General features: G+C 39.0%; 1 long non-coding RNA gene across 2 annotated transcripts in view; it reads left to right on the top strand.

The window, feature by feature from the left end:
• The window catches only part of LOC142070575 (uncharacterized), a 151943-nt gene that overhangs the window by 87525 nt on the left and 43378 nt on the right, over positions 1-21040 (top strand). For both annotated transcript variants that reach the window (XR_012666447.1, XR_012666448.1), the window contains exon 2: positions 4304-4461. This is a non-coding gene — a long non-coding RNA (uncharacterized LOC142070575). The remainder of the gene's footprint in view (positions 1-4303; positions 4462-21040) is intronic.

Here is a 21040-nt window from a genome sequence, read left to right as displayed (position 1 = left end):
CCCTTGCAAGCAGCATAAGCTATATCAGTGGGAGAAGCTCTCCTGCCAACATAGCACTGTGTACACTAGCACTTATGTCGCCCTGGGGGAGATATGTTTTGTCAACATAGGCGGTAATGTAGACCTGGTCTTAGTAACACCACACAGTGGAATCTTACAGCTTTACATACAATGTTGCCACATGCTTTTTATTAGGACAATATTGACCAGAGAGTTGTTTTCCAATGATACTTCACAAGGCATATTTACAATAGTGTGCAAGGAGTGAATATGGGGTACAGACTGTAAGTCATCTAGTTGTCAAACTGTGGCCTGTGGACCACAGAGACCTGGTTGATCACGCAGTGCTGTCTCTTCTCCATGTTTTGGCTGCTAATTATAATTAAATGACAGATAAAGGTGCATTACTTTTCTAATATAATTTTTCCATATATGCAATTTGTGAGGTGATGTTATGAGTGAGGAGGCGTCAAGGAAGCCATCTCTATCTGTCTGTTAAAATGTGAACCACACTATGAAAAAGTTTGCTAACTCATGATCTGTGTTATGCCAGTGAAGAGCTGTCATCTAAAATGTATTTTTGAGTACATAGTGTAGCCTTAAATATTTCAAGCAAGGGGGACTTCTACAATTTATATATCTTGCTCTCAAGACGTTGCCTCACCTAAAATGTTCTTATTTTTAATTTCATCCCATTACTTATATGCAAGCTACCTTCATAGCACTCTTAATACTACTACTCTCTCCTTTGTGTTTACATTATTTAAATATTAGTAGACTTTTATCATGTCTTTCTCCATTTTTAATTTCCAAACTCTTGGTCATTGCTTTGTATAGCTATATAGAGTAGAACAAATTTAGCTCTTTTTAGTCTTTCTTCGTAAATCAATCCTTTTACCTGAGCTTGAGGTGGAATTGCACCTGCATACCCACAAGGTGAATTTGGTACTAAAATGAAAGATCCTTGGGCAGGGACTTTCTCCTTGTTTCTATAGTGTTTACTGTTGATACTTTAATGTAGGTACTAAACCTGCAATCAGACCTGCACTACTGGACCCTTACATCCACAGAGAGTCCCTGTTGACTTCAAGGGTGCAGCCACATGGATCCAATTGCAGAATCAGGGCCCTATATTACACGTTTTTTAGTGCAGTGGCCAATTGTCTGTAAAGTGTTATGCACACAGCACTGTATAAACAATAATAAAGTCCTGCAAATCCTAGGTGAGAACTATTAATCACAGCACTTTGTTTGTTCAAATGGAAATTCTGAGACACTTTCGGTACTGACCTACAGCCCACTAACTTCAATAACATTGTACAGGGTAGTACCTGGAGTGAAACAGTTCAGAATTGTGGCTCTGTGTGATGATTTTAGTCGAGAATAAATCAACTTTAGTTTTTAAGGTTATACAATAAAACAGTTGTTCAGCTGAAGATTGGCAAACTCACTGAATATAATATGTTGTAAATATTACAAACTGAAAAGAAATACTAGTAACACATACATAGTTTTTCACAGCTGTCTGTTTCAAGAGCGGTATCACTGACAAAGCCACTAAAGATGTGTCAAGAGAAGAATAAGTGGAAAAAACAGCTTTTGTCTCATAATCTCTGACAAGGTACTTGGCTAAGTGGGCATGAAGATGGAGGCAATGTCAGTTACTATATTGTTGCTGTTTATTGTGGTCACTCCTAAAGGCCCCAAAGCACGTCAAGGTCCCATTTTGTTAAGCACTGTACAAACACATAAATATAGCTTCTATTCTCCAATTAGAGGCCAGACTCAATAAAAGTGTGTGAAATAAACAGGTGAAAGAACTAGGGGAACCGCAATAAGGTCATATGATTACATTGGTAAATCAGTGTACACAACTTGATGATTAGGAATAATTTAAACTCTCAATATTTACCATTTTTAAAAGTTTCTTGAATATAACCCTCTGGACTTCCTTAACCTTTGCCTCTATCCCTTTCTCTACCCTTGGAAAATGTGATGCTGGCTTTCCTACCTAATTGTTTGCATGTATGTATGTCTATGCAATAGCTTCGCTACAGCACCACAGCTACGGAGTTGTAATTGTGCCGGGGTAGGGCTGTAGCATAGATGCTGCCTATATCAACGGAAGGGTTTTTTCATGGACGTAAGTAATCCAATTCTCCAAAAGACAGTAGCTAAATCGATGGAATTTTCCTCCTGTCAACCTAACTACAGTATTCACAGTACAAAATTTTGCATATCCCTGAGAAATGTAGCTAGGTCAACCTAAGTTTTAGATGTAGACAAGGCCTCAGCATTTATTCTTTCTCTCTTCTCTAGATATTGCCCCTAGCTGGCACGTGTAACTGTTATGTGATCGTGATAGATAAGCACCTGAAAGACTAGCCTTTATTCTTTGACCCAGTCAGCTGACTTAAAAGCACCACCACCTACTGCTGGTTTATGCATCCCCAAAATGCTTTAACGTGTGGTTGGAATGTAATTGTGTTGGCTGGGGAGGGTAATCTTTGGATCTGAAACTTGGTGAACTTGTTAGCTTGTTGATCATTTAGGGATGGGAAAAAAAGGTCAGTTTATTTATAGTACTGTATAAATAAACAAGGTTTTAACTTCAATCTCATTCTCTCTCGATCATAATGAAAGGAAAGCTATCCTTGCCTGATGTTTGAAGTTTTTAAAATGACTTTTCTCATCTCTTTGAACTTCTTTTCTTTTAATTTCAGAATTAGACTCCAACTACAATTACTGGCACAAAATCAGTTCCTTATAACCCAGCTCTGCCTTCAGGTACACAGGCAAAGCTCCCAGTGAAGTCAATGGGAGTAACACTTGCATATCCAAGGGGAGATTTGGGCCCTTTGGTCTTAACACTAGCAAATATGCCATAAATTATGTTAAAACAATATTAACTAAGAAATTTCATTTCCCTAATGTGGGCCATTCTATTTGTTCTGTGTCAACCACTTATTTTTTCAATAAACATTTCTAAATGAAGCCACATCTGGTGGCTGATGAGTTGAGTTATATGAAAGATAACTGAGTTGGAATTAGGTAGCAGAGACTAAAAGGCGTTCAGGAATTCCATCAAATTTATGCTTTCATATGTGGAGTGCAATTTAGTTTTAAATTTGTGGTACTTGTAATAAACTAACTTTAAATTTTCAAAGACTTGTTTGTTTAGCAAGGGTTTTAAATGTGGGCTAATCTGCTTCTTCCTATACTTCTAAAAAAAAATATCCTCTCTTGCTCGTATTACCTTGACTCAGTGACCTTTGGATGAACCTTCCCAAACCGCAAATGACCTGGTACTGTACAAAAATACCAGTTCAGTATGTGCACAGCTCAGCAATTAGTTGCACAACTGCTTGAATTAATCTTTTGTAGATGTAATTACAGATGAGCTTGCATTTAATTTGATGACAGCAGATGTTACCTAGAAAAACATGGCATTTTGCTCATTCTAATAGAAATCTTTAATTTCATCATTCTCTATTGGTAGCAGATTTCAAGTTATAAAAGGCATCTCTTTTCTATATTTGGGGCTTGATTCTGATCCCACACCCGTGTAACTTCATTGCTGTCCAGGATTTATCATGCTATTACTGTGAGCAGAGTCGGGCCTTATTTCCCTTGATTGGCTTTAAAACAATGATACACAGCTATACACAAAACCAAATATTTGGCTAAGCAAATACTTTAGCAGTTCAGGATATAATTTTTGTACATAACACTTTTCACCTCTCCCTTGTACACCTTGCATCTTTATATGAATTAGACTCCTTTCATAGTGCATGAGAGTCTTCACGTTAGCATCTCATTGAAGTATTTTGTTCTGTGTCAATGCCCCATTTTTAGAAAGGCTAGGACACTCATAACCACTTTCTCTCCAGAACCAAGGCAGTAGCAGTTCATTGTTTTAGAGACTCTTCAATCTCACATATTGATGAAAAATCATGAAGCAGATATGAAACAAACCACATTGTAGCCTCTTCTTGATTTGCTGGTGACTACTAGGAGGGGGAAATGTTTTTATTGGAATCTTAGAACTGATTGCATTTCTGAGGATCCATTCAAAGAAGTACAAGTGACTCCTAGTTTTCCAAAGTAGATATAACTTAGGCCTCATAAATCTAGTTACATTTGGAACATCAGTTACATTTGCCATATTTTTGTGGTTTTCCCAGTGCAACTATTGTTTATGCTGGTGCCTTCAACCATCTAGAGTCCCATATAACTGAGCTTTTTGTTCCTAAAATTGTGTTATTTTTCTTCTGAATGTGTTCCTGTTTTTCCTTTTTTATAGACAGTACAATGATTAGGAAAGGTCCTGGACTGAAAGCCCAAGAAACCAGAATCCTCTGGCCAAAGAAGCCACAGCATGGGCAAAAGCATGGGTAATGGTGGAATGAGCTACCCTTATCAATGTTCCTCAGCACCGACCTGAAAGGACCATCTTTACAGGTAAGAGGATTGTTCACATTCTTAATTTGGCTAATTCTTGGCTTCTCTGCTGTGGCTGTGTTAACGAGTACCAATTAATGTGGATTTTTGGAATGGCTGTTTGATGTAGATTCGTAGATTATAGATTATAACGGTGGTGCCCAACCTTATTACACAGGAGGGCTACGTAAACCTAAGCACAACCTTGTGTGGACCAAACAGATTCTATATATTTTAATAATATATAGATTTATATTTTAAGTTCAGATTGATTTATATTGATTTATATTTTAAGTTCAGATTGTTTCATATGTATGTAAATAGGTTGTTTCTGTGTATAGTATTGTCTATTTACACACTTGTGTAGACTAAAATGATGCCAACATGATGACAAAATGCTAATGAATTAGCTGTTAATATGTTGTTTAGAAGCAGACCGCGGGGCCTTATGAAGTGCTCTAGTGGGCCGTGTATGGCCCATGGGCTGTAGGTTGGGCACCTCTCGATTATAAAATTGGAAGGCACCAGCGTGCTCATCCAGCCAGACTTAATAGAGGCCACCAGACTTCCCTGAATTAATTCCTGTTTGAACTAGAGTATCTGGGTGAGAAAAACTTCCAGGTAGACCCTATTTCGCTTAGAACTGGACTACTAAACTACTGAATAGCTATCATGTTGTGATGTGTTTTGGTCAATACTGATCCTGGCCAATATGAACTGTCACATTAAGCTGAAAAGTTCTGAATTCATCTTACCAATCTTCTGAGCTCTCCAGTTGTTCTAAGGTTCACTCCCCTTTTATTTTCTTGTCACTTTTCTATACTTTCAATGAAATAAGTTGACTAAATGGGGACAAGATAATTTTATGATGTTAACTCCATTTAGTGCAATGGAATTACACCAGGGAAGAATCTTGCATATTCATTTTACCCTTGGTTAGTTAGAGCAGGTTACTTAGGTGTCAGGAGTCCTGACTTCTGTTACTGGCTCTATAATTGACAGGTTGTGCATCTGATGACAACAGTCGAGAACTACATAAAGAACTGCTTTCTTCTAACACTGAAAAAGAAATAGGGAAAATGGTATAACTCCCAAACCTACTTTGTGTGTGCAACTCTCTCTTCTGCTACTTCATTGTAGAGCTTCAGCCTGGAACCATCCTAGTCTCTCTCCCCGACTCCCGTCTGGTTTCTTGATACAGGTTTAAAGAAACAGAACATATATCCTCACCCAGTTGTGACTGTAGCCTGTCACTTACCCTGACTTAGTAACCTACCGGTGAAACCTACCAGTGAAATGGGTGTAATAATTCTCACCTACCTTATAGGGATGGGTTGTGGGGCTTAGTGTTCAGGCCATTTGAGATCTTTGGAGGAAAGACACCTCCAGAGGTTCTCAGACCACCGGTGGTGTGTGGAGAGCTGGCTGATCATGTGATGCTGGGTCTCTTCACGTCCAGCTGATAAAGTATGTTAAAAGACAACTAAAAATATCACTAAATACTTCCCTACGATTACTCTCCCACATAAATTATTGCAGTATTTATCTTGAGGTTGCAATGCGATCATATTTGGGAGGTGATGTTATGAATCGAAGAGGAGCTGATCCATGTGGCAGTGTCTCCATTAAGATGTAATCTACTCTGTGGAAAAGGCTGACAAAATCTTCTTATATACAGTAAATGTAGAGTAGCACTCTAGTGATTGTCTTCCATGCATGAATTCCATGGCAGTAGCACAACATTCAGACAACAAGATCATCTCCTGTAGCCAGGAGCTCCGAGGTTACTGATCATCCTTCATTTCAAAACTAGAAACGATTTCTATTGATCTCTCTGCCTCAACATTGGGAACATGCATTAGCTATCTTTTCACGTTCTAATGTGCAAATTCATAGGGCCTCTCTATCTGACTTGCTTTCAGGCTGATCCAAGATAGCTGCCCAGTCTGGCAGTCATCTGTTATGACTGGGGGATTTATAATGTTAAAATATTACGCCTCTTTAATAGATCGGTGTAACCTTAAAATATGAAAGGATTAAGTATTTTATTTGCTTAAAATACCACCACTCTCTGGTTTTGCAGGAAAGGAGCACAGAAAGATAATTGTAGAACAGCAGCAGCAAGTGACTCTAGACGGAGTCCATCCATGCATGTGACTACCTTGCCATTGGTGCTCTGTTAGTGATGAAAGTACGAGGCCTGGAAGTGTTTGGCAATAAAGCAAACACTTTGTTGTTTAAATCTGAGGAAGATTGGAAGAGTGAGGGGAAATAGAGGACTGGGAAGATCCAATCACAGGGACAAGGGTTGGAAAAAAAACAGGCAGCATCCTCAGCCCTTCTCATATTTCCCCTAAAACTATCTGGAGATTTGCACTACTTCTAGAGTATAGCCTAATGCTAGATAGTGTTGGAACAACTTTAAGTCCATTCAGTGAATTTGATCTGATTAAGAGCCTTTGATCAGATTCACTTCCCTCTCCTGCTTCTCTCTCTGCTAAGGAATTGTTGTGGATTTTGGCTCTCCAAAGTTGTTCTCATGTTGTACCAAAAAGAATAGCCTTAAAGCCCTAAAACAATGAGTGATAAAGAACTGAGGGAGAGTAATGTTGTTAATGCAAACCAGCATGGGTTTAAGGAAAATTGATCCTGTCACACTAGATATTTTGAATGAGATTACATGTTTGATGAAGGGAATAGTCTTTCTGTAATACACTTAAACTTCTGAAAGGCATTTGACTTGGTGTCACATGATATTTTGATTTAAAAAACGAGAGCAATATAAAATTAATATAGCACACAGTAAATGAATTAAAAACTGACTAACTGATAGGTCTCAAAATGCACCTGTAAATGTGGAATTGTCATCAAGTGGGTGTGTTTCCCCTGAGGTCCTCCAGGGATCAGTTCTTATGCCCATGCTATCCAACATTTTTTTTTATCGAAGACCTGGATGGGGAAAAAAGAAAACATCTAGGAAAAAAATGTAGTGATACTTGCAGGACAATGATTCTGAAAAAGATTTGGGGGTTGTGGTGGTTAGTCAACTAAGCATGAGCTCCCAGTTTGACACTGTGGCCAAAACAGTTAATGCCATCCTGGGATGCATAAACAGGGGAATGTAGAGTAAGAGTAGAGGGGTTATTTTACCTCGTATTTGACACCTCGGCTGGAATATGGTATCCAGTTCTGATTCCAACTGTTCAAGAAGGATGTGATAAACTCAAGAGGGTTCAGAGAAGTGCCAAGAAAGGATTAAAGGATTAGAAAACATGTCCTATAGTGATAGACTCAAAGAACTCAGTCTTTTTAGTAAAAAGAAAAGGAGTACTTGTGGCACCTTAGAGACTAACCAATTTATTTGAGCATGAGCTTTCGTGAGCTACAGCTACGTAGCTCACAAAAGCTCATGCTCAAATAAATTGGTTAGTCTCTAAGGTGCCACAAGTATTCCTTTTCTTTTTGCGAATACAGACTAACACGGCTGTTACTCTGAAACTAGTCTTTTTAGTTTAACCAAGAGAAGACTGAGGTAATTTGATTGTAGTCTGCAGGTATCTACATGGGGAACAAATATTTAATAATGAGCTTTTCCATATAGCAGAGACAGGTATAACATAATAACACAAAGGTTTGACTGGAAGCTGAAACTAGATAAATTCAGACTGGAAATAAGGTGTGATTTTATTTTTTTTAACAGTGAGAGCAATTAGCCATTGAAACAATTTACCAATGGTTGTGGTGGATTCTCCATCACTGACCATTTTTAAATCAAGATTGGATGTTTTTCACAAAGCTATGCTCTAGGAATTATTTAGTGGAAGTTCTGTGGCCTGTGTTATACAGGAGGTCAGAGTAGATGATCATAATGGTCCCTTAGAATCTATGAATATGTGTAACAGACATAGGCAAAAGGAGTAGAATACATGGAAGAACCACAACAGAAATTAACTCAAAAACGAAGCACCTCTAATTCTACTTGCCTACACCCTTTCAGAATGCTAACTAGAGTTCTCTCCATTACCTATGATTCTGTTATCTCTCATTAGGATTTGTGCTGCTCCTGAGATTGTGTGTACACTTCCTTTTTTAAATGCCTGGATAAGAAATACAGAAAACTTAATGTCAAATTCAAGATATCAGAAACAAGATAGGCAGGAATTCTACAGGTTTCTGTGACCTGAATGGCTGCCTGGAAGATTTTGCTGTAAGGTATTTGAAAAGGCTCAAGTCACTCAGTGAGTGACCCATCAAGTTTGGTCCATACTGAGTGCAATATAAAGCCTTGTGCTCAGGCTAACAGTGCATTGTTATTTAATATCAGTAGTTTTTATCATGCTGTATGTTTTCAGGGAGAAAACAAGCACTGTAGATTGAAACACATACTCTGAAGTCTTTTATGGTAGACAATCTTGCATTAAGAAGATGCAACTAAATCAGGCCTTGGACATTTTCCTTGCAAGTCTCAGTACATACTCAACTTTATTTTTACAAAGGGTGATTATAATCAAAGGGTAGTAAATTGAATAGAATAGTCAATTTTGTGATGACTGTGCTTTTTGACAGGGTACACCCAGAACTGTATTGCACCAAACTCATAAGATCATAACATAGTAAGAGAGACTGGGATCTGGTTTATGAATGTGATCTTTATGAATGTGAAGTTATGCTAAACTTCTATAAACACAGTACCTATTTTCTAAAGCCATGGTCAAATCAGTTAGCTCTCTGAAGATCCTGGTTAGGAAGCAGTTTTTCCAGAATGTTCATTCTATTCTAGTTTTGTGTAAATTGTTTAGTTAATGCACTGTAAAATACACATGGACAACTAGTCAAATTATCGTTTGACTGAAGATGCAATCCAGTTTTTGTTTATGTGCCCCATGACTCTCAGTTAATGACCTTCTAGCACACCTTCCACCAGTGGATACTCTTCGCTAAGATTTCCAAACACGAGTGTTAGATTTTCAAAATTGCTTAGTGGGGCCTGACTCTTGGTCCCATTAAGGTCGGTGAAAATTTTACCACTGACTTCAATAGGATCAGAGTTAGACCACTAAGCAGTTTAGGCACCCCAGATGGGGTTTTTAAAAGTTAGGCTCCTAAAACCATGCTTAGACACCTAAAAGTGCTATGCAACAAGCAGCTCACATACACTTCACTGAGCAATGGATCAGGCCCATATAGAGAACTCTGTGTTCTGAAATTGTCAGTCAACCAACTTTCTTGAGCACAAAAGAACCCCTATGTGATGTGAGTTAGTGATGGGCTATTACAAATACTGCATTCCAAACACCACACTCACTGTGGTTCTGCACAGCTTGATGTCTGTGCAGTTCGCTTGTCTATCACAGCAACTGTTGAAAAGCTGTAGATCCCTTGATCTTAAGGTGATGGAGCTACTTTGGCATTCATTGAAGCACTGTATCTGTTGGGAGGTGAAGCCTTGCAAGAAAAACAAACTAGTGGTTACAATAAGTAGATTACCAGAACCTCTATTGATGAAAGACTGTAACTGGGACAGTGACTACTTTCAGAAAGTGCCCCCCAGTTGTTGCTTTTAATACCATTGGCCTATGGAATGAGAATGTATGCTCTGCTGGATTGTAATAACCCTTAGGAACATACTAGACCACAAACTAAGCACATTGTAAAACTGTTGTTTTCACATTTTTCCAATAAAACTCCATGATACCGTAAATCTGTTTTTGTTCCACTTCTAATGACAGAAATGTGCTTTTCATAAAAACAACTCCTCTGTCAAAATACAGGATGTATGATAGTGCTGTAATTCATCCATTTCAGTACCATCGGTTGCATGACCCCTCGTCAGAACAATAAATTACAATCCACTGCTTATAATATTTTTACTTATGAAAGGCTTCATAAAATTCAAAGTGTGCTCAGTTCTGCACTGTCGCTGCAGTTCGTGCAAGGGTAATTCAAAACATATGAGCAGTTAAATGGCAAAAAGTCTGGTGATGCACGAGTACCTGAAGTATTTACATTTGATTTATTGGTTTTGACCTAGTGCAGTTCAACCTCGGTTATCAAAACTTCCTGAACAGTCACGTACCCTGATTAGATTAAAAATTGCCTCGGTGTCCACACAGTGGTATGTAAGAATGAGAATTGTACTAAATGTAGCTTGGTTTTACAATTGACTATATTTTTAATTGCTCAAAGATAACAAAATCTGTGATGGGTATAATATTCAGTAATCAAGTAGATCAATAAGAGAAGAGAGCTATAAAACATAGTATGCAACAAAATAAAAAGTAGCATTATTTTATAAAATATCGTAATGAGGCCTCTTTAGTGGACAGTTGAACTCATTACATGTCCTACACGGTACAATAGTCACCACTTAACAAGTCAGCATTTTCCCACACTTGCTTTACCACACAGTGTGCCTGAGATACCAAAATATTTCCCTGTGGTTGGAATAATTGTGATATGTTAGATAATTATGGGTAAAAGCTGAATTATTAATGGTAACCATAGTAACTGTAATGAAATATCTGTACTACGTGTAGATTTTCATCTGTATCTCAAAATGTGATTTTATGTGCTTAGCTTCGAAGATGGGAGAAGATTGTTTCAGACCTTTCACATAGGGAAAGAGAGAGAAGTCCTTTGGAACAGTCACCTACCAGCTGAAACTGATGGATTGTTAAGTGACAATGTCCCAGCAAGTAGCCTTAGTGTCCCAGCATGCTCTTGTGATGAGCACCCAAACCAGTTTGAACTAGGGCGGGTCTGACTGAGAGAAGCAGATTGAGACTCTCACAGTTACATTCTTTTTGCCAGATTAAATCCTCCTGTAAATTAGTTCTGTTCTGCCTCTATAACTGAAGAGAAAAGCCTATCTAGGTTAGCTTGTAATAAAGTGTAAGATTTACATGAGACTAAATTTGTTTCTAAGCTCTTTGCGATTTTAAAAACGCTTTTTCTCTTGTGCTTTATTCCAACGGCTATATTCATACGTTTGGTTTCAAGAAGGCTGTTGGTCAATATCACTGGGCAGAGATTCTCAAATGAAGAAATGCACATGCTTGAAACCCAGCCAGGGCAATAGGCAGTCGGTACCCATGGTGTAGCATTCTTGGGTTCTGGTCTGAGAGTGGACATGTCATGATATTCCACCCCAACATAGGGAAGGCAAAGAGGGGTCAAAACCAATCAATACTTCAGATACTTCTGCATCACCAGACTTTGCCATTTAACTACTCATATGTTTTAGATGGGGGACGTGAGCACTCAGAGATCAGAAAGGGGGCAGATGCGGCAAACCTCAGAAACATGACAGATACCCCCTCTGGCACTGCTGTTTCACAAGCAGTTAGGTAACTATTAGAAAAGGCACCTCCTTCTTTCCCTAGATGAAAGGGCTGAAATTAAGTCAAGCACGTAAATCACATTTGGGGATACAGATGATCACATTGTGTCACTGTAACTATAACTGAAATAATCTAAATTTCTCATTTGTGTGAAACTTATTGGACCAGGTCTTCAGCTGGTGTAAATCTGCATAGCCCCGTTGACTTTAATGCAGCTATAACAATTTATACTAGTTGAGGATCTTGCCCACTGTGAATTTTTCTTCAGAACATTCCAATTAGGGATTTAATCACTCTGGATGTGTGTTTTCTCACTTGCTTCCTATAGTGCAATGTGTGTGGTGTGGGAGGTTAGATATGCATAGGCAATTTAAATGGGCATAGGCATTGATCAATACTGGAAAGGGAAAGCAATTTCCAGTCAGGCAAGGTCAATCATTTGGCAGTAGTGGCAGCTTTATGAAATAACATCTGTTTCCAGGGAGTGAGGCTTGGACAAAAAAGGTCTTTTCAATATCAACGCTCTCTCAGAATCTCCAGCGAAACCAAAATGTTAATTCTAAGCATATTTTAGAACTGGGGCAATTAACCATTGGTCAGTTTTGAACTGTGTATCTAGTCAAACAGAAGTATCATAGAACAATAAAAAGGTAGACTTGAAAGTAACCTCAAGAGGCCAGCAAGTTCAACCCCCTGCAGTGAGGCAGGACCAAATAAACCTAAACTATCCCTGACTGGTGTTTTGTCCAACCTGTTCTTAAAAACTCCAATGTTGGGAATTCCACAGCCTCCCTTGAAAGGCTATTCTGGAATTTAACTACTCATATAGTTAGAACATGTTTCAAAATATCTAACCTAAATCTCCCTTCATGCAGAGCTCAGGAGTTCCTTTCTAGAGGAAATAGAAGGAGAGTGTATTAAGTGTTTAGAGAGGCCTGAAAAATCTTTGGATAAAGTGAGAATCCTTTGCTAATGTATCAGTTCAGAATTTGCCATGGAACTGACCACTGGCTGAAGAACTGAGGTCCAAAATCTAAGCTCTCATTTAAAAAAAAATGTTTCTAGCCCATGTGGTTGTGAAAATAACCTTGAAAAACATTTTTAAATGGGTAGGTAAGTCCATATTTTTGTACTTAAATAAGTGGCCTGATTTTCAAAAGTGCTGAACACCCAGCATTACCCATTGTAGTCAATAGGAGCCACTGGTGCTTAGCAGTTTTGAAAATAAAGCCAGGGCTTGGTGCCAAAATATGGCGCTTGGGTGCCTAAACTTAAGCTTTAAAAAAAAAATCTGGGGCAAAAATATATATCTCACATATACATCCAGAACATGAACAATCTAGTAGTTCAATTACCTTCTCAGTTGGAGAATTTTACCAGCCTTTAACATCTTTCCATGAAGCTCTGTAACTGTGGGACTCCCATGTGGTGCCTCAACACGAAGGGAGACCATGGTACATTATGGGATTTGGAGTTCAACCAGGGAGCCAGGCCAGGGAGGAGAATGGAGGTATAAGGCCCTGGAACTAAGGCTTCCAGGAGGTACTGTGACTGCACTTCCAAGTCTGAATTTTTTGGTTTTCAAATGAAAATTTTCAGCTTTCGATTCTTTGCCAAAAAGTTGAAATTCTCTGGAAATTTTTGAAGAAATTTTGTTTTTAATTTCGCTGAAATTTTCTGTGGGCAAAAAACAAAATCCATTTCCAACCAGCTGTAGTTCGCAGTGAAATTAAAAAGAATCAGGTCAATTTCATGCTGTCACTTGCCAATGGTATGGTCAGTCTCAGAAGCAAGTGCTGGAAATGTCAATTCAGGAGAGGAGTCTGGGGTAGGAAGGAGGAAATAGGGCTGGTTAGTGGGAGGACTTCAGATCTATCACTTGCTAGCTGGAGGTCCTGAGAAAGAGGAAGATTCCCCTCATTGTTGAGAGACAGCACAATGGTAGGAATCTAAGCATGGCAGAGAGTATAATATTAAATACCTAGCTCTTATTCATTGTTGACAGTGACAGAGAAAGAGGGAGGACTTAGTAGGAAAGAAAGTAATTCTGTCATAGCTATGTTGAGTCTAGTATACTGCAAGACTTCCACGTGATACTGTTACAGAGAGATTACGATAGGACAGTGGGGAGGGAGATTTGTAAGTTATTAGAGTAACAATACTAGTTGAAGCCATATACGAGAATTTAGGTGGCTTATAACTCTATTTTTAAAACTGTCATCCACTTTACCTGGCACACTGGGGGTCTAATTGAAAATGAGTGAGCCTTGAAATTTTCTTTATTTGTTCTTTTAACACAACTAGTATCAACGAAGATCAACTGGAGAATTAAGCATGCTCTAAACTGTTCATTGTTGTTCTCATTCCTCTGAGACTGTGTTTCCTAGTCACTTGAAACCTGAGCCTCTCTCCAGAAAAATGAAACGTAAAACAATTTGTACCCCACCCACCATGTGTTAAAGCCCTCCCACCTATCTTAATTTGTACATCTTCTGTGCCATACCAGTTAGTCCCTTGGCACTGGGATAGGCTTATGAACAGCTTCATAATGTGTTACTTCCTCTCTTTTCTTATGGAGTTTGAGCAGTGAAATAGTTAACAAGGTGTTGACATTTGAAGCATCATCATTTGCAGCTGAGTTTGTTTAAGTGAAGGGGGCAGTTTTCCTCTTCAGAGCAATAAGTTCAGGCTGTCCATAAACTGAGGCAGACTCCTCTGTGTCATGTACACTTGTTTTCTATTTTGAAGGTTTTCCTTTGCAACCAGAACAGCTATAGATTTCTTGTGCGGAAAGCTGAGAATGTGGAGAACAATTGAGACATCTGTCCATACCCTTCTACCCAGCTACTTGTCCATCATGGTTCCTCAAGAGGGCACACTCCACAATTTGGGAAACACTGGCTTAACCTCAGGCCTAACATAACTGTGTCCTTCAGTGGAGTCACTCGGAGCAAGAACTGTCCATTGTTGTCTGTCTGAAAGCACCTAGCACATCAACAGTGCTACTATAGTAAGCTCTTTGGGGCAGGGGACAGTCTGTTTGCTTTGTGTGTGTAAGCGGGGGAATGGTCCCGCTATTTCCTGGCTTCTGCACTACCCCGGTGAAGTGGTCTAGCGAAAGGATCTGAGTCCTCGCTCCCATTTCCTTTACCCAGAGGCCTCCCTGCCCTTGAGGACTCCCCTTCCACTCTCCTGTCTGGCAGAGTCCTTGTAACCCCGACAAGGCTTGGCCCAGGATTCCTGGGGAGCTCGACCCCCAACCCTGCTGTGGTCACCTAGGACAGGGGCTAGGGTGTCCCCACTCCAGGGTACTCGCTCTGCACTAAGAACTTCCCTGACCCACTGGTCATTTTATACAATTTAAAGCAAATACAAGTTGTTTAATTAACAATTAATTTTAAAAAAAAGAATAAGAAAAAATGGGCAAGGTTAAAGGAAAACACATCACCCTGCTCTGTGGCAAGGGAACATTACAAACAGTGTCTCCGGACACCAGGGCACTTCACAGTCTGTTCATTGTACATCCCAGGTCTCCTTCTCAGGTCCTGGCTGTGCTGCAGGGATGCTGTGGGTTGGACACGTGGAATGGTGGTGGCCACACACCTCTGGGTGGTGGGACCCTTCTTCCCAGCGTCAGCCACCCGTCGGGTAAAGATCCCCCTCCCAGTCTGGCCTTCAAGGACCCTTGGCTGGGGGTGTCTTTCTGCGCTGGGCCCTTTGCCCAGGGTCCCCCCTTGGCCAGCCTCAGTTGCTCACAACACCTGGCTCTGTGGCTGCAGCTATGCTCCCAGCACAGGATCTGCTCTCCCTGGGCTGCTTCTTTGACTGCTCCCAACTCTGACCTGCTTCCTGGGCTGCTTTTCTGGTCCCTCTGGATCTGGCAAGCCTCTGCTCCCCAGATCAGCTTGGGCCTCTTCTTTCTCCTTAGCTCGGCCCCACTCTGTCTGACCCAGGCAATTCCACCTCACATGGAGGACGGGACTCCGTCTGGCCTCCGGACTTCCTGATTAGCCCTCCCTGTCAATCAGGCTGACCTGGAGCATTGGCCTTTCCCCATTGTTCCTGGGGACTGTCAGTCTCAGGGTCCTGATTTCCCATCGACCCTTCCCCTTTTAGTACTGGGAGCTAGCCAACCAAAACACCCCCACTGAATGTTAGTAAGGGGGCAACAGTCCCCTTACATGTGGTTGCCCAGCACTTATCACAGTGGGGTTCTGGTCCATGAGTAGGCACTCTAGGTGCTGCTACAATACAAATAATAATATATTAAGTCTTTTCCTGTTAAAAGCATAAACTATATCACTTCTGCCAATAGGTGATTCCTCCATCATCCACACCAGCTAAATTAAGAGTAACAACATTGAAACTGATGGAGTTGCATTAGGGTAAAATTGATAGGGAAAATGTGTGGTTTTTTTAAGTGTAATACATTTATGAATTCAAGAGAACAAAGTAAAATATAATTTACCTTCTGAGTTATAACTTTTGAGGTACTGTGCTGCATTTTTGGAACCCCTAAGAGCCATGTACCCCTATTGGCTGGTGCTAGCCAAACCCAAATCCTTGTCATCCCAGTAGCATTGGAACTTTCTGCTTTCTCAAATTCTTTTCTAAACTAAACAATTTAATATGAAAAATCAGTAGTTTGTTCTTCTATTTTGTTTAGATTTCATTCAAAGTGTCTATTGATACATCTAGGTACTTTATTTTTATAAAAGCACATGGAAAAATAGAAGACCTCCTAAACCAATAAAATCAAGCTTCTTCCTGAAACTTCCTCATGCTGAGGGTTTAGATAATGTATTAAAACTATCAGAATAAGCAATTTTATATACAGTGAAAACTATGAAAAATAGCTTTTTGTATCTAAACACTTATTAGTCTAATACCAAATAATACCCAATAGCTTAAATCAGCTCACAATAGCTTAAAAAGACTGAGACAGAAGGTCCTCCTGCAGTGTGTCTACCCAAACAGTTATGAACCTATCTCCATTTCCCCTGCCTAATCATCACTTTTCCATTCTTGAACGATATCAGGGGAATTTTGTGCAAAGTTTATTCACCCATGAATATTTTCCCATACGATATCCCTCAAAACCAAAGGAACAGGAGTCCTTTTACGGCTTTGTAAGCATTTCTGTCCCTGCTAAATTGGGACAATCAGCTTTATGACAGACTCCTATAGATTATTGTTTTTTGATAGACAAATTAGGAAAAAATGCCTTTGTAATTGACATGTCTAAATTCCTTGGGATGACCTTTCGGGGTTCCCAATCATATATCTAGAGCTCTAGGTGAAATCCTGACCCCATTGAAGTCAATGTCAAAACTTCCATTACAACTAGTTAATAAAAAGTAACCATTAGAAAGAATATAAGTTGTAATAAATAAAGAGGAGGAAATGTACATTCCAGAGAGAAACTCTACTAGTGGTTAAATATCTTCAGGGCACTGCAGAAACTGATCAACTTGCTTTTTTGTGACTGCCAGAATTTGTTGTAGCTCTCTGTATTGTTTCTTACACACAGGCTAGGTGTATCTTACGTACCTGTGCAACATCGAATTCACTTACTTATTAATCCTGAATCTCCTCCCATCTTCCTCCCCACATAACTGTTCCCCTGCTAAATCACTCGTGATGTAAAGGGAAATTTTTAAAGCGTGGAAAAAAATCCATTGTAATATTTTACGGGTAAAATAAATATTTCCTTGAAGGAGTTAGAAATCAGTAGACCACTTCTGCTGAGAGATGTAAATATTTCAACAGGTTTAAAAAAATTCTGTTTTTATTTAATTTATCAAGGACATGGGTTAAAATAAAAATAATTAAATGGTGGTACTGTTCTGAGCGAAGCCTGACCAAACCCCAAGCTCCACCCACTTGTGATGCCAAAATGAGATTCCACTCAGCTAGGTTGTTTAAATATTAAAAGCATCCTCCTTTCCTGTTTGCTTTTTTCAACAATGAAATTAATAATTTTCACATTCAAATGATTATCATTGGACAGCAGAGTTAAAATCCCTTTGAGGTGAATGGGGCAATTGAAATCTCTTCAAGCTATTGTTTCATAATGGCTAGAGATAGCTATCACTAAGGATAATGTGTTCAAAGCACCTTGAATGTAAGAAGCACTTTTAGAATATAAATAACTATTATTATTCTATTAAAAGTGGCCATCACTATAGCTAGAGAGAACCACAGATACAAATGCTACTGAATTTTGTGAGTGTTCAGAATCCAGATCCAAATGCCACAGCTAAACTCCATTTCTACACTTGGGTGGACCAAAAGCCTGGATCCAAACATATCCCTGAACTTTTGCAGGAGAATTATACCAAACTTAGGTCTGGATTTTTGTGCCGTTGGCTCATCTCCCCTATTTGCCCTTTATTTTAAAGCAGTCATTGTTTTTATAAAGGAAATTAAAGGTTGTACCTTTTTTAATTTTGCTGGTTGCCTCTTCAGTGCTATACTGGAACATGACTCGTCATGTTTCAGCCAGTAGTTTTAACCAGATGTTCGAAAGGGTTTTTGACAGCAAATGCTGTGTTCATGTTTTTTCCTTTCCTTTCCTTTTTCTTTTTTTAAGTATTTTTCTACATAGTTTCAGTCTGTGAAACATACAGTACCTAGTAATAAAACAAGGTACTGATACTGCAGACACAAGGGAGATGTATTAAAGTACCGTGTATGTTTATATATGTGACCTTCCCATGCCAAACTTCTCTTCCACATGAACTTCTGGTGAAATACATGATTTAAACATAAACAAACAAACACAAAACTGGAGAAATTAACTTATTTCTTTAAGGGCCAGTTCTGTAGCCTGCCTTCACACTGAATAGTATTTACTCACATGAGTAATCTCCTTTACTTCAATAGGACCACTTGCATGAATAAGTACTAGTCAGCTCAATAAAGGCTGCAGAATCTGGCCCTTATTGTAACTAACTTATTACTTCTCCCACATCTCCCCATGTACATACACTTATTGTAAATATGTGGGGTTGCATTATTTTGGTATCCAACCCAAAACTGGTAGTTTTTAAAATAAGTTTAGTTCTGGGGAACTTGTACTCTACCACATATCAGCAAAAGTTGGTCCCATAATTCATAACCAATAATTTATTTGAAAAATGTTGCCTTTATTTCCTGTCTCTGAAAATTCCTGTCTCTGAAAATTGTCACAATTTTCTTAAAAGTTTTTATTGCTTGAAAGTTTTTGCCAGACAACTTCTGTGAATAATTCTTGACCTGCAGCTTTCTCATGAGTGGCTTACAGTACTTGAAGCTTAAGCTGTTTTTGAGTGGACATGAGTCACAGGATATTAGATACATATAACTCATAAAATCAGGCTTTTGGTATGAATACTTATGATTTCAAATTAAACATTCACTTTGTGACCATTCTGCAGTATTTGCTTAAAACTAGGTGTTTTGCAGACCTTCCTGCCAGTAAACTCTTGGCCACAATATTTGCAGAAAATGAACACAAAAGGTACTAATGCAGTCACATCAAATTAATTTTAACATTCAAATGGGTATTTGTGGAAATTATCTTGCTGTGTTTACCCAGCTCTAATTACAGCCTTTCTCTTCTTGGACCAATATGTAAATACAGTCTCTTTTTTTCTTTGCAACAATAGTTCAGGGGAATGAGAGAGTTCAAAAGAGCAAGATTATTTTTGCTTGAAAAGAAGGATGAGAAAATGTGTCAAAATATGACAACTATAACTATTACTTATGTCTGTCACTGGGGAAAGGTCATGCAGCTTGCACAGTAATGAGTACACAAAAACTGACCATTTCAGGTCCATGCTCCATTTAACTATTTTCTGCTTGAACCAGCCTTGAAAGCCAACGCAAATGTGAAAATTCCTAAGAGGAGATGGTCATTCACTGAACCTGCTGTGCCTCCCCCCATTTTGTTCATTCCCTCATGGCCCTTTGCCCTCTTTTTGATTCAGTGTCCCATAGCTTTCACTTTTCATTTTGTGCCTTTTGGGAGGGCACTACTTGAGTTACACGAGAATGTAGAATGACTACATTCAAGGTTTGACAGCACAAACTATATTCAAGGTTTGGCAGCACAAACTACACAACCAGTGTAGCTTATCCTTGACTTGAAGTCATCATTTGTAGAAGTGAAAATGTAGTTCAGTATTAGGCATCTAGAACTAGAAGCCACCTCATGGGTCATAGGGTATGTCTGTACTGCAATTAGATACCTGTGACTGACCCATGCCAGTTGACTTGTGCTCATGAGACTTGGGCTAAAGAACTGTTTAATTGCAGTGTAGACATTTGGGTTCGAACTGCAGCCTGAGTTTTGGGACCCTGGCACCTCACCCGAATGTCTACACTGCAAATAAACAGCCCCTTAGCCCGAACCTTGAGAGCCTGAGTCAGCTGGCATGGGCCAGTATTGGGTTTTTAATTGCAGTGTAAACATACCCATGGAGTTCAGTCTCCTGCTATTGTAGGCAACCCCATCATGCAATCCCATTCATGTTTATCAAGCTCCATCTTAAAACTAATTATGTTGTTTGCCCCCCTGACTCCTATGGGGAAGCTGTTCCAGAACCTCACTCTGATTGTTAGAAACATTTTTCCAGTTTCCAACCTAAATTTATTGGTTGGTTGAAAGATGAAAATCATTTTTTGCGGGGAGGGGAGGGGAATTTGAAGTTGTTTATATTTTGAAGGGTTCAAAACACACCTATATTGCTATTTAAAAGTCTTTTTAAAATATCTGTTTTACATTTTATCTCAAATTGTATCAAAATGGTTCTCAAAATTTTTCATTCAGGAAATAATTTTGATAATCACTTTGGTGATGTTTTTGACAAGTTTTTTGATAAACCTTTTTGAATTAAAAAATGCGATTTGCTATGATTTTCTAACAATATAGACAATTTATGGAAAAAAAGTTTTCAAAAAAGATAATTTTTTCAACAACAAGAAAAATCTTCAAATGGCTCTATTCAGTACCTATTTCAGTGAAGTTTTTTAGGTCAGATTTAATTTGTGTCCTATGCTAGTCAGACATGCAATGCATGACTCCAGCTGATTACTATTATTTGTGTTACACCAGCACTTATAGGTCCTAACTGAGATCAGGACTCCAGTGTCTTTGATGCTATATGTACACACAGCAGGAGACAGTTCCTGCCCCACTGAACTTTCACAGTGAAGACAAACAAAGCATTCTTCTTCCTATTTTATAAATGGGGAATTGAGGCACAATGAGATTAAAT

Source organism: Caretta caretta, chromosome 1, assembly GCF_965140235.1.
Source record: "Caretta caretta isolate rCarCar2 chromosome 1, rCarCar1.hap1, whole genome shotgun sequence".
In the NCBI taxonomy this organism is placed as follows: domain Eukaryota; kingdom Metazoa; phylum Chordata; order Testudines; family Cheloniidae; genus Caretta; species Caretta caretta.
The sequence above is the reverse complement of the archived record's forward strand: the minus strand, read 5'-3'. Positions and strand labels throughout refer to the sequence as shown.